The sequence below is a fragment of the Bufo gargarizans genome, unplaced genomic scaffold (assembly GCF_014858855.1).
Source record: "Bufo gargarizans isolate SCDJY-AF-19 unplaced genomic scaffold, ASM1485885v1 original_scaffold_1893_pilon, whole genome shotgun sequence".
NCBI classification, from domain to species: Eukaryota; Metazoa; Chordata; class Amphibia; order Anura; family Bufonidae; genus Bufo; species Bufo gargarizans.
The window spans coordinates 399,550-414,818 of NW_025334558.1; positions in this window are offsets into that span (position 1 = coordinate 399,550).

The following is a 15,269-nucleotide window of genomic DNA, read 5'->3' on the forward strand; positions in this document are numbered from 1 at the left end:
AGACTGATTCTCTGCTGACATGAAGCCAGATCGTCTGTTACGGGACCTCTCTGCTCTGCCTGTGTGCTAGGCCTAAATATATGCCAATGGACTGTTGCAGTGGTGGGTGACGTGAAGCCTCATTCTCTGCTATGACATGCAGACTGATTCTCTGCTGACATGAAGCCAGATTGTCTGTTACGGGACCTCTCTCCTCTGCCTGTGTGCTGGGCCTAAATATATGCCAATGGACTGTTGCAGTGGTGGCTGACGTGAAGCCTCATTCTCTGCTATGACATGCAGACTGATTCTCTGCTGACATGAAGCCAGATCGTCTGTTACGGGACCTCTCTGCTCTGCCTGTGTGCTAGGCCTAAATATATGCCAATGGACTGTTGCAGTGGTGGGTGACGTGAAGCCTCATTCTCTGCTATGACATGCAGACTGATTCTCTGCTGACATGAAGCCAGATTGTCTGTTACGGGACCTCCCTCCTCTGCCTGGGTGCTGGGCCTAAATATATGCCAATGGACTGTTGCAGTGGTGGCTGACGTGAAGCCTCATTCTCTGCTATGACATGCAGACTAATTCTCTGCTGACATGAAGACAGATTCTCTGTTACGGGACCTCCCTCCTCTGCCTGGGTGCTGGGCCTAAATATATGCCAATGGACTGTTGCAGTGGTGGCTGACGTGAAGCCTCATTCTCTGCTATGACATGCAGACTAATTCTCTGCTGACATGAAGCCAGATTGTCTGTTACGGGACCTCCCTCCTCTGCCTGGGTGCTGGGCCTAAATATATGCCAATGGACTGTTGCAGTGGTGGGTGACGTGAAGCCTGATTCTCTGCTATGACATGCAGACTGATTCTCTGCTGACATGAAGCCAGATTGTCTGTTACGGGACCTCTCTGCTCTGCCTGTGTGCTAGGCCTAAATATATGCCAATGGACTGTTGCAGTGGTGGGTGACGTGAAGCCTCAATCTCTGCTATGACATGCAGACTGATTCTCTGCTGACATGAAGCCAGATTGTCTGTTACGGGACCTCCCTCCTCTGCCTGGGTGCTGGGCCTAAATATATGCCAATGGACTGTTGCAGTGGTGGGTGACGTGAAGCCTCATTCTCTGCTATGACATGCAGACTGATTCTCTGCTGACATGAAGCCAGATTGTCTGTTACGGGACCTCTCTCCTCTGCCTGTGTGTGTGCTGGGCCTAAATATATGCCAATGGACTGTTGCAGTGGTGGCTGACGTGAAGCCTCATTCTCTGCTATGACATGCAGACTAATTCTCTGCTGACATGAAGCCAGATTGTCTGTTACGGGACCTCTCTCCTCTGCCTGGGTGCCGGGGCCTAAATATCTGAGAATGGACTGTTCCAGTGGTGGGTGACGGGAAGCCAGATTCTCTGCTATGGAACCTCTCTCCAATTGATTTTGGTTAATTTTTATTTATTTAATTTTTATTTTAATTCATTTCCCTATCCACATTTGTTTGCAGGGGATTTACCTACATGTTGCTGCCTTTTGCAGCCCTCTAGCTCTTTCCTGGGCTGTTTTACAGCCTTTTTAGTGCCGAAAAGTTCGGGTCCCCATTGACTTCAATGGGGTTCGGGTTCGGGACGAAGTTCGGATCGGGTTCGGATCCCGAACCCGAACATTTCCGGGATGTTCGGCCGAACTTCTCGAACCCGAACATCCAGGTGTTCGCTCAACTCTACATAACACCTTTTCCCACATGCTTTTGGGAGACTTCAGATGTGTTTTTGCAAAATGTAGCCTGGCTTGGATGTTTTTTTTCGTAAGAAAAGGCTTTCATCTTGCCACTCTACCCCATAGCCCAGACATATGAAGAATACGGGAGATTGTTGTCACATGTATCACACAGCCAGTACTTGCCAGATATTCCTGCAGCTCCTTTAATGTTGCTGTAAGCCTCTTGGTAGCCTCCCAGACCAGTTTTCCTCTCGTCTTTTCATAAATTTTGGAGGGACGTCCAGTTCTTGGTAATGTCACTGTTATGCCATATTTTCTCCACTTGATGATGACTGTCTTCACTGTGTTCCATGGTATATCTAATGCCTTGGAAATTCGTTTGTACCCTTCTTCTGACTGATTCCTTTTAGCAATGAGATCCCTCTGATGATTTGGAAGCTCTCTGTGGAGCATGGTTTTTGCCGTGGGATGCGACTAAAAAAATTTCAGGAAAGACCAACTAGAACAGCTGAATTTTATTTGGGGTTAATCAGAGGCACTTTAAATGATGGCAGGTGTATGCTGACTCCTATTTAACATGATTTTGAATGTTATTGGTTAATTCTGAACACAGCTACATCCCCAGTTAAACTGTTATAAGAGGGTGTGCACACTTTTGCAACCACATTATTATTTTTAATTTTTTTTTCTTCCCTCCACCTAAAAAGATTTTGGTTTGTTTTTCAATTGAGTGGTGCAGTTTATAGGTCACATCCACACAAGTGGATAAAACCATATGTATGACAATGAGTAATAGATAAGGGAGCTCCCACTAGCATTTTGGAAAACAATAGAGGTAATGAGGGAGCTTAAAATATAACTTTTACTGATAAATCATTTAAATGAAAATGCGCCACGTACAGATAAATGGTTAGATATGGCTTAAAAAGTATGGAACAGTCTTACCATTCCGACGCAATCCTGATAGGGACCAACCGAGCGCGGTAAAAGAAATGCACCACGTCTGGGCTGGTTATTAGGTGTGGTTGCATCAAAATGTGGTTAAGAGCATGGCAAGTGCTCTGCAAACAAATGTGGATAGGGAAATGAATTTAAATAACATAAAGTAGGCAAAAATAAGAAATAATAATCTTGATCTAGGAGGACCAGGTCCATATGGAGTAGGAGGTTGAGGAGGCGGTGGATGTGGCAGTGTAGGTGGAAGCGGCGGTGGAGGAGGTAGCCTACACTGCTTTTTGGTTTAAAATTTTATTTTTTAAATTAGGGTACACCCCAAAACATTGGGAAATATAACCTGTGATAACCCCCTCCTGCCGTGCTAAACACACGTTCAGACAATACACCGGCTCCAGGGCAGGCCAGCACCTCCAAGGGGTAAAGGGCAAGCTCAGGCCATGAGCCCAATTTGGAGACCCAGAAGTTGCAGGGGCTGACCTCTGTCAGTCAGTTCATGTAGGCGTGTGCACACTTACTGCCCCACCATGTCGCACGTCCATGTGATGTTCACGATACAATTTGATATCTGCTGTGATCATGGTGATCACGGGTGGCGGGGAATCAGGGTTCCAGGCCAGAGAGGGAGCGTGAGAAAGAGATACCACATCCAAGCGAGGATTCATTTTTTCAAATTTAAAATTATAGAGTTGAAATATGGGAGTAATTATTAAAGCATAAAAGTGTGACAACTTTTCAAAGTTTAAGCATTGAATGAAAGGATGTGGCGCGCATCAATTACTGAATAATTTATAAAATTTTATTCCCTGTCACCTATGCATAGCACGTGTTTATTCACGTCTAAAATTGTATAATGTCAACCCAAGAATGTAACAGAAAAATTATTGAAATTTATTAAGCTGTCAACTAGGTATAGGAGGGGTATATTACACCCAAGAATTGGTGAATTTCACCCAAAAATGTAACTGACACGTTTTTATTTTTTTAACCGGCCTACTAGGTAGAGCAGTGGTACTATACACCCAAAAATTGCTGAATTTCACCAGAAAATGTAACTGACAAAGTAGTGAAATGATATAAAATAAAATATGTACAAATAATAAAAAAATATTTGATTTATGAGGTGGAGTTTCATATGGAGTAGGAGTTTGAGGAGGCGGTGTAGGTGGAAGAGGTGGTGGAGGAGGACGAGGTAGCCAACACAGGTTTTTGGTTATAATTTTATTTTTTTAAATTAGGGTGTGGGTGTAAAATATCCAAAATACAAGAATGAGCAATTGCACTGCAGAATAACAATGGCTGGTTAGTGCCGGTATACATGTCTATTCTGCACAAGGTACGGACAAGTCCTGAGGGATCCATGCCTGGTTTATTTTAATTAACGTGAGCTTGTCCACATTGGCTGTGGACAGACGGCTGTGATTATCTGTGATGACGCCCCCTGCAGCGCTAAACACACGTTCAGACAATACACTGGCTGCAGGGCAGGCCATCACCTCCAAGGCTTACAGGGCAAGCTCAGGCCATGTGCTCAATTTGGAGACCCAGAAGTTGAAGGGGGCAGACCCGTCATTCAGTACGTGTAGGCAGGGCCGGCCTTAGGTGTTCAGGCGCCCTGTGCGAGCTAACCTTGTGGCGCCCCCCCCTCAAAAAAAGAAAATAAAATATTGTGTGGCACAGTGTATGCTATATGTGTATAACAAACATATTTCACATGAAAACTTAGTTACTTGGCTTGGCCCTTGGGGATCTCGGACGCCACTTCCACACTTTGGCCGGGGGCTCGGTGGAGCTGATGAGGTGTTTTATCCTAATGAGAAAGATTTCATAATAAGTATTTGGAGAAGGGGCAGAGGGATAGCAGAGCAGGGAGAGGCTGGTGCTGCTACTAGGGGGTCATACCATGGGGGAGTAATAAAGCCCACCATATTGCCCCCCCCCCAGTAGTAATAATTCTCCTTATAATGTGACAGTGCAAATAAATACCCCCTTGTAATGCCCCCATTTGAGCTAATGTCCTCATAGTGCCCCCATAATGTGCCAGTATAAAATACCCCTATATAGTGCCCCTAGTAAATGACCCCATAGTGCTCCTCTCCCCCCTTCCTGCTAGTGCCCCCCATAATGTACCAGTATAAAATGCTCCAGTAGATGCCCTCCGTGTCCCCCATAATTTGCAAGTATAAAATACCCCTTCTTAGTGCCCTCCTCTCCCCCCTTCCCCATAGTACCCACCATGTGTCCCAGTATAAAATTGTACTGCGCCGGCCTCTGATAGGCTGCCGGCCTAGTGCCTGCAGCCTATCAGAGGAAGGGAAAGGGACACGCCTCTCCCTCCCCTACCGCAGCACAGGCAGGCATCTGTATCGCTGTCCTGAGGACGGCGATACAGATGACTGGAGATGAGCGCTTCCACAATTGATGCGCTCATCTCCCTGTGCCCAGCCGCCGCCATTACACTGCGAGCTGTCGGCCGCCCGGCGCCCCTGTTGCTATGGCGCCCTGTTCGGCCGCACAGCCCGCACACCCCAAAGGCTGGCCCTGCGTGTAGGCGTGTGCACACATACTGCTCCACCATGTTGGTGAAATGCTGCCTCCTGCTAAGACGTTCCATATGAGCTCGGGGTGCTGGTTGTCGTGGCGTGCTGACAAAGCTTTCCCACATTTCGGCCCTGCTAATCTGGCCTTCTGACGTGCTGGCAGTGCCCCAGCTGTGTTAGCGATCTCTTCCTCCTCCTCTGCCTTCGCCTTGTGCTTCCACTGTGCCCCCGCTGTCAGGTAGGAATGCCACCAGCAGCGTGTCTACTAGCGTGCGCTTGTACTCGCACATCTTACAATCACGCTCCAGTGAGGAAATTAAAGGGGTTGTCCGGGTTCAGAGCTGAACCCGGACATACCCTTATTTTCACCCCGGCAGCCCTCCTGAGCCTGGCATCGGAGCATCTCATGCTCCGATGCGCTCCCGTGCCCTGCGCTAGATCGCGCAGGGCACAGGCTGTTGTGTTTACAATAACACACTGCCGGGCGGTAACTTCCGCCCAGCAGTGTGTTCGGTGACGTCACCGGCTCTGAGGGGCGGGCTTTAGCTCTGCCCTAGCCGTTTTACTGGCTAGGGCAGAGCCAAATCCCGCCCATCAGTGCCGGTGACGTCACCGGGGTTCCTGTCAGCCCCATAGAGAGCCCCGGTACGTCACCGGAACTCAGAAAAATGCCTTTGCCCTGCGCGATTTAGCGCAGGGCAAAGGAGAGCATCGGAGCATGAACTGCACCGATGCTCATGTCAGGGGGGCTGCCTGGGTGAAAATGGAGGGCTGTCCAGGTTCAGCTCTGAACCTGGACAACCCCTTTAAGGACGGTACGTTGTCCTTGTAATGAGGATCCAGCAGTGTGGCCACCCAGTAATCAGCACAAGTTAGAATGTGGGCAACTTGACGGTCATTGCGGAGACACTGCTGCATGTAATCGCTCATGTGTGCCAGGCTGCCCAGAGGCAACGAAAAGCTGTCCTCTGTGGGAGGTGTATCGTCTGTGTCCTCTGTATCCCCCCATCCACGCACCAGTGATGGCCATGAGCTGGTCTGGGTGCCACCCTGCTGTGAACATGGTTCTTCCTCCTCCATCTCCTCCTCATCCTCCACCTCGTCATCCTCCAGAACTGTGCCCTGGCTGGACAATTGTGTACCTTGGGTTTGTGGGTGCAGGAACCCACCCTCTGAGCCACTTGGGAATGACTGGCCGGAAACCCTACGAAATGATCCCTCTTTCTCCTCCTCCTCCTGTGCCACATCCTCTACCATCATCACCAGGAGTGTTTTTTCAAGGAGGCATAGAAGTTGGATAGTAACGCTGAGAATGGCGTTATCGGCACTGGCCATGTTGGTGGAGTACTCGAAACAGCGCAACAAGGAACACAGGTCTCGCATGGAGGCCCAGTCATTGGTGGTGAAGTGGTGCTGTTCCGCCGAGCGACTCACCCGTGCGTGCTGCAGCTGAAACTCCACTATAGCCTGCTGCTGCTCGCACAGTCTGGCCAGCATGTGCAAGGTGGAGTTCCACCTTGTGGGCATGTCGCTTATGAGGCGGTAAGCGGGAAGGTTGAAGTTACGCTGCAGCGCTGACAGGCGAGCAGCAGCAGGGTGAGAACACCGAAAGCGTGCACAGACGGCCCGCACTTTAAGCAGCAGCTCTGACATATCGGGGTAAGTTTTAAGGAATCTCTGCACTACCAAATTCAGCACATGCGCCAGGCAAGGGATGTGTGTCAAACCGGCTAGTCCCAGAGCTGCTACGAGATTTCGCCCATTATCGCACACTACCAGGCCGAGCTTGAGGCTGACATGCACAAACCAATCATCGGTCTGAAGTTCAAGGCCCGTCCACAGCTCCTGCGCGGTGTGGGGTTTGTCCCCCAAACAGATACGTTTTAAAACTGCCTGCTGTCGTTTACCCCTGGCTGTGCTGAAGTTGGTGGTGAAGGTGTTAGGCTGACTGGATGAGGAGCCGGCAGAGGATGAGGAAGCAGAGTAGGAGGAGGAAGCAACAGGAGGCAAACTGAAGCGCCCTGCAATCCTCGGTGGTGGAAGGACATGTGCCAAACTGCTACCCGCCTCAGGCCCAGCCTCCACTGCATTTACCCAGTATGCTGTTATCGAGATATAACGGCCCTGACCGTGCTTACTGGTCCATGTATCCGTAGTCTGGTGCACCTTTCCACAGATGGCGTTGCGCAGTGCACATCTGATTTTGTCCCCTACTTGGTTGTGCAGGGAAGGGATGGCACGCCTGGAAAACAAGTGGAGGCTGGGCACGACGTACTGTGGGACAGCCACCGCCATAAGTCTTTCAAAACTCTCCATCTCCACCAGATGGAATGACAGCATTTCAAAGGCCAGTAATTTTGAAATGCTGGCATTCAGGGCCAGGGATCGTGGGTGGGTAGGGAGTATTTCCTCTTCCGCTCCAGTGTTTGGGAGATGGAGAGCTGAACACTTCCGTTGGACATTGTGGAGATGCTTGGTGACACAGATGGTAGTGTTGCTGGCAGATCCTCTGTTTGCGGTGTGGCAGGTGGCACTGTCACTCCAGAGGTGGATTAAGAGGCCGAGACTGCAGCAGAAGAGGATGCAGAGAGCCAGAGACCTTTCTTGTTTTTTTTTTGTTTTTTTTATGAATTCATTATTTTTCATTTTCTTTCATAGTCAAGTAACAGAATCATATGAACATGACATATAAATGCAAATCATTGCGGCATTAATATCCAAAGTCATACAATAGTAAACATTATAAAGTAACCGTGTACAAACATGGATTGTCATCACTTGTCATTGCTTTTAATATCTAAGGAAATGAAGAACGGGAGCTTTCCTTTCTAGGTACCTTCCTCAAGGCTACATATTTGAGCTATGTAGGAGGTGCAAGATAATAAATAAAAGAAAAGAAAATAAGAAATTGAGAGTAAAAAGTAGAAAGGAAAAGGATAGTTGAGAGGAGAGAGGGGGGACGGGGGGAGCACACAGATACCAACGTCCCAGATCTATAGATTGTTGTATCTGCCTAGTCAGGGTTCACCAACGCCAGTGACTTTCAAGGACTCCATAACCTCATGAATTTATCATGAGTCCTGTCAATCCAGCTAGTCATTTCTTCGAACTGGCAGATTTGAGTTACTTTAGCTTTCCATTCTTGTATGGAAGGGGGATTAACATCTAGCCAATGTAAGGGAATTATCGTTTTAGCCGCAGCTATGAGGTGTGAAGTCAGATTCCTTTTGGATGGAGAGCATTGAGGGGTTGGAAGAGCCAGGACCACCATCTCTAGTGTAAGTCTAAAGTCTGGAGTTGTATGTTTCTGGATTAATGTTTCTACTTCTCTCCAGTAGGACTTAATCTGAGGACAATCCCACCAGATATGTGATAGGGAGCCCACTCCTACTCCACATCTCCAACACTCCCTCGTAGTCGGTAGGCCTCTCTTGTAGAGAAAGTCAGGAGTTTTATACCGCCTTGTAAGTAGTTTGAAATGATTCTCCTGTAGGCGGATACAGTGGGAGAATCCATGTGAGTGTCTTAGTACCTGTTTGACCTCTGTATCAGTCATAACCCTGTTCAACTCCTTTTCCCATTCTCTGATATACAAGGGTTTCAGAGGGTCACCCTCGCCTCCCATCATTGGGTAGAGCTTCGACATCTTCTTGGCAGCAGCAAGTGGTGAGAAGATTAATTTCTCAAATTCAGTTAAGTACCTCTAGAGAGGGTACCGCTATTTTAACTCTCCACACACAGCTTTAATATGGGGCTTCATAAGGAAAAAGCTTGGAGAATCAGTGATCGAGCATGTAAGTGCACCAAGGATGGAGGCCTCCACATTCGGAGTGATTTCACCAAGTTTGACCGATGTTAGAGAGTTCCACAGATGTGGTTTATCTAGATTAACTCGGTTTAAGAGATCTGGGATAAGGCTCACTGGCATCAGAGGAGATGGATTAGGGGCTAACTTTTTGCTCATTTCTCTCCATACCTCTCCAAGGCCACGTATCAATGGATCCTATCTGGAAGCCATAAGTGTTTGTGGAAATGTCTTCTATGCTGTGACTACAGATGGCTTGTACGTCTGGTCGTCTTTTGGGGTCTACCATTTCGAGCCATCTATTGAGTTGTATCGCTCTGTAGTACATAGAGACGTCCGGTAAACCCAGTCCTCCTCTCTCCTTACTTCTGACTAAGATTTCATGGGATATCCGAGGCTTCCAACCGTTCCACAGGAACCTAGAGAACATACTCTTTATGTTCTTGAGGATGAATTTAGGGAGCCAAATCGGGACTAATTGCATGACATATAGGACCTTTGGCATTACATAAGCCTTTAGAATGTTTTTTCGTCCCATCCAAGAGAGATAGGGAAGGTTGTATGCTTGTAACAGGCGTTGTAGGTCTCCCAGAAGGGGAGCGTAGTTGTGTTGATATAAATCATTAGTGTTCTGGGGATTAGGATCCCTAAGTATTTAATAGGCCCTTTAGTCCAGTGAAATGGAAGTCGGGCACGTAAGGTGGCTACTTTGGATTCTGGCAGAGATATATTCAATATCTCTGATTTGGTGTGATTCACTTTAAAATCCGATTGAGAACTATATATGTCTATACTCTTCACCAAGGGGTCTAATCCTTTTTCCGGGTCCACTATTAAGAACAATAAGTCATCTGCGAATGCAGTACATTTTAGTTCCTTTTGGCCGTACTTGACTCCTGAAATGTCTGGAGACTGCCTAACCAGTTGTAAGAGTGTCTCCACCACTAGGATAAACAATGAGGGGGACAGAGGGCATCCCTGCCTAGTTCCATTAGTTATATCAAAAGATGGTGATAGCGTGCCATTAACTTTCAATCTGGCATAGGGGTTTTGGTATAGAGTAAAAATCGCCCTCGTAAAAGTGTCTGGGAAGGCGAAGCGTTGCAAAGTCAACTTCATGAACAGCCAGTTGACTCTGCCAAATGCCTTTTTGGCGTTAATACTGAGTAAAGATAGAGGTAGTTTCTTTCTATGTGCCAAGTGTATAGCGTGAAATATCCTGTGGGAATTGTCTTTTCCCTCTCGACCCTGGACAAAGCCTAATTGTTCGTGTCCTATTAAAGCTGGCAAGAACTTGTCTAGCCTACAAGCCAGAATCTTTGCCAACAGTTTTAAGTCCAGGTTTAAGAGGGAAATCGGGCGGTAACTTCCGCAGCTCAAGGGGTCCTTTCCCTCTTTAGGAATTAGGGTGACATAGGATTCTAGTGTCTGTTTAGGTAGGGAGTCACCTTGCATGAGTGCATTGCACACATCTGTAAACCTAGGGATGAGGATATCTTGGAACTTTTTATAATATAATAAGGGCAGGCCATCTAGTCCTGGGCTTTTCCCAGGTGGGAAGCTTTTAAGAGCACTAACTACTTCATCACTTGTTATCGGACTAATGAGGTACTTCGAGTCTTCTGGTGTTATGGCCGGAAGATGGAGGGATTCTAAAAAGTCTCTGATTTGGCGCTCCCTTTGGAGTTCCCGGTCAGGTGTTCCTGTCTGATGTAGGTTGTATAATTCCTGAGTAGAACTCTTTAAAAGCCCTAGCAATTTCTGGAGTTTCATTGGTCAATTTGCCATTTTAATTTTTTTATAGAGGAGATGTGAGTGACATTCTTAGCTTTCTTGAACAAGGATGACATCAGCTTTACTCCTTTGTCTCCATGAGCATAGACTTTATGCTGAAAATTCAGCATTTGTTTTGTCACTTTTTGGCTAAGGAGGTCGCGAAGTTGTAACCTAAGTTCTGTCAGTGTTTTTTGGTGTTCATTGCGTAGTGAAGCTTTATGTTTTTTCTCAATTATCGCTATGTCTGCTAGGAGTGTGTCAACTGCCTTCTGTTGTTCCTTATTGACTCTGGTGCCTAGAGAGATAAAGCAGCCTCTAATGAACGCCTTGTGGGCCTCCCATACAATGGATTGTGAGCTGTGTGTGGAGGAGTTAAGCGCAAAGTACTCTATCAATTGAGTCCTAACCTGATCCAAATGGAGTTGATTGTACAGTAGAGATTCATTCAGCTTCCAACTCCAGTCCCTTTTTGGTAGAGAGGCCAGGGTGAAAGCCGCCATGCACGGAGCTTGGTCGTATAAGGTGATATTTCTTTTAGATCTCCGCTGATCTAAAAGAGGGAAGAAGAGATGCAGAGGTCAAAATGTGATCTAGTTGTTGGTACGTCCCATGCGGAACCGAGTATTAGGAGAAGTCCTTATCTGTGGGGTGAAGGCTATGCCATACATCAATTAAGCATAAGTCATGGAGTTTCTTATGGAGTTTACTGAGAAGCTTTTGGGTTACACAGGATTTAGCTGAAGATGAGTCTATGACAGGATTTAGCACTAAATTTAGGTCAGCTCCTAGGATTATCTGGCCCTCAGCAAAGAGTTTAAGCGTGTCAAGAGCTTATATAAGCCAATGTACAGGGGACTTATTTGGAACGTAAAAGTTAGCTAAGGTGAACTTACGATCTGCTATCAAGCCTTTGACTAACAGAAGACGTCCATCCGCATCTGTGTGTTGCTGTAAAAAGGTAAATGGGACAGATTGGTGAATTGCTATGGCAACTCTTTTGGAGGCAGAAACTGGCTGTACACTATGGAACCAGTGTGCAATTCGGCAGTCTTGGCATTTTCTTCTGGCGTAGGCGAGTTTCCTGAAGAAATACTATATGGGAATACATTTTCCTGAGAGCCAGCATAACTTGGCCCCGTTTCTGGGGTGAGTTCAGACCTTTCACATTAAATGTAGTGACTGTTATATCAGTCATCTCAGTGGGTAAGTTATTTACTTCTAGGATAGAATTAGTATCTGCAAACTCGTCTATGAGTCCCCTAAAGGGTCTGAATGGGATACCAATGGGAAGGGGAGAAGGAAAGGGGGAGAAAAAGAAAATCAAGAGAAAGTAGAGATAAAAATAACAGTAGCGATCAGTAAAACAGTCAGTTACTGGGTGTGAGGCCAGTAAATGAAGCTATCACTACAGGGGTTTTCAGTGATGTATGTGAATAGCAAGGGGGTGAAACACAAATATACTTCTAGCCTGGTCGTGTTGCCTAGACATCACAGCCAGAAATATGACACTGTTTTTAGTGGCCTATATCTTTTACTAAATTCCTAGACCTTAGGTAAGGAGGTGGGGAAGGGAAGGGGCAAAGCAGAAGCTTATGTTTGTTAGGAATAGGTATGCTGAATACATTAGGTAAGAACATTAAACATGGGTACACTTATATCTGACCTTCATACATATACGTATTGAGTCTACCTATGCTGAGTACATCTGTTATGCTGAAAACATCAGATAAGCTGAGTACATTAGGCCTGCTAGATACATTGAGTATGCTGGGTACATAAAGTTAGACAGGACACATTGCTTATCAGGCACTCTAGCTGTAATCCTTCAGGAAAATACGGAATGTAATTGACAGGAGCACATCATTGGTAAGACTGCATGAACGTGGACTGTCAGGTAAACAGGAGCTGAGAGCTGGGGGGGGGGGGTAGGCTAAGCATAAGCTTATGTTAGGTATAGGTATGCTGAATACATTGGGTAAGGACAGATCTTACGTGGACAGGACACATTGCTTATCAGGCACTCTAGCTGTAATCCTTATGGAAAATACTGAATGTAATTGACAGGAGCACATCCTCAAGACTGCATAAACGTGGACTGTCAGGTAAACAGGAGCTGGAAGCTGGGGTGGGGGGTAAACATAAGCTTATGCTTGTTAGGTATAGGCAGGGTTTTTTTTCTCAGAGAAAAGGTGGTGGAACTCACCCCCAACCTCTCCTGGCCACTACCCACCCCTAGGACCGCCCCTAAAACTGCCCCTTTAGAGAACAGGGATGCAAGTAAAATTGCCAGTGACGGTCGTGACAGCCAGGCTGCCAGTGCCTAGTCCAAACATGGGCAGCACAGCCTGGCCTGGCCCCTTCCTTCCCTCCCAGTATAAAATGCCCCTATACAGAGCCCCCATATAAAATACCCCCTTCTTTTTAGCCTCTGTAGATGTCCCTATAGTGCCACCCAATGATGTGCCAGTAATAAGTGCCCCAATAGATGCCCCCCAATCATGTAACAGTAAGATGTGGCCCCATATCATGTGCCAGTAAGATGTGCCCCCATAGATGCCCCCTAATCATGTGCCAGTAATAAGAGCCCCCCACCATCATGTGCCAGTAGCCTGAGTGCCCCCCTATCTTGTACCAGTAGCCCCCCTATCATGTTCCAGTAGCCCCCCTATCAAGTGCCAGTAGCCCCCCTTATGCGCCAGTAGCCCCCCTTATGTGCCAGAAGCCCCCCTTATGTCTGTGCCAGCAGCCCCCCTTATGTGCCAGTAGCCCCCCTTATGTCTGTGCCAGCAGCCCCCCTTATGTCTGTGCCAGAAGCCCCCCTGATGTGCCAGTAGCCCCCCTTATGTGCCAGTAGCCCCCCTTATGTGCCAGCAGACCCCCTTATGTCTGTGCCAGCAGCCCCCCTTATGTGCCAGTAGCCAGCAGCCCCCCTTATGTCTGTGCTAGCAGCCCCCTTCTGTCTGTGCCGGAAGCCCCCTTATGTGCCAGTATCCCCCTTATGTGCCAGCAGCCCCCCTTATGTGCCAGAAGCCAGTATCCCCCCTTATGTGCCAGCAGCCCCCCTTATTTCTGTGCCAGCCCAGCATCCCCCCTTATGTGCCAGGATTGTCATATTTACATATAAAAAAATAAAATAAACTTATACCTCCTCCAGGATGCGATGCAGGTCTCTTCCGGCCTGTGTCCCTCGCTGGCTCAGGCGGCGCGATGACGTCATCGCGCCGCCTGCACCGGCCTCTGATAGGCTGCCAGCACTAGGCCGGCAGCCTATCACAGGAACAGGGAGGGGACCCACCTCTCCCTGCCCTGCCGCATTACAGACATTTGTATTGCCGTCCTGAGGACGGCGATACAGATGAGATGACTTTGGAGATGAGTGAGCGCTTCCACAATCGAAGCGCAGCGCTCATCTCCTGCTGTGCCCTGCCGGCGCCCCCCTTCTGACAGCGCCCCGGGCGGCTGCCCGGCCTGCCCGCCCCAAGAAACGGCCCGCCCGCCCCAAGAAACAGCCCTGCAGTAACTAAAGGGGGGCGGAGCGAGTCCGCAGAAAATAGGTGGCGGAACGCCGTTACGGGGCGTTCCGCCAGAAAAAAATGCCTGGGTATAGGTATGCTGAATACATTAGATAAGGACAGATCTTAAATGGCCCCTCAAGTCAAGGCTTTCAGGTAAGAGGAGAACAATAACATTAAACATGGGTAAACTTATATCTGATCTTCATACATATACACTCACCTAAAGAATTATTAGGAACACCTGTTCTATTTCTCATTAATGCAATTATCTAGTAAACCAATCACATGGCAGTTGCTTCAATGCATGTAGGCTTAGTGGTCCTGGTCAAGACAATCTCCTGAACTCCTAACTGAATGTCAGAATGGGAAAGAAAGGTGATTTAAGCAATTTTGAGCGTGGCATGGTTGTTATGTTCTATTGGTCTGTAGGACCAAAAAAATCCCTTTAGGGATCCCTATTTGGCAGTTAAAATCATAACTTTATTCATAATTCATTTACTAACACACATCTAGTTGAGAAAAAACAAAGAAAAATTGATTAAAACTATCAGTGGTAAGGAGTTGTGAGATAATAGTCAATAAATCTGGTTGCCTGGATTTTGCAACCTTTTATAACAAAATATTTGTATCCGGCTCTATATAATAGATATCTTTTGTTGTATAGTTTGAGGGCCGTTGATATGTGGAACCTCCCCTTTGTTATGGACTCGTATGAAATTCCCAATATGGGCTCAACGCGTGATTTTTACACTTTGTTTTATTTAAAGTACATCTAGAAGGCCTATATTTAGTTTCAGTTTTAGTCGTGCTGAATCTCATATATTATTGCCATTCCCCTATTTAGGCACTTTTAGAATGTCACACTATTGCAATGCTTCTGAATGGCTACAATGTTGCCTCTATTTATTTCATAGAGGTCAGTGTAGGCACATTTCTATTGTACAAGCACCGCTGAGCAAACAGGTGCCTGCAGTAACGCTG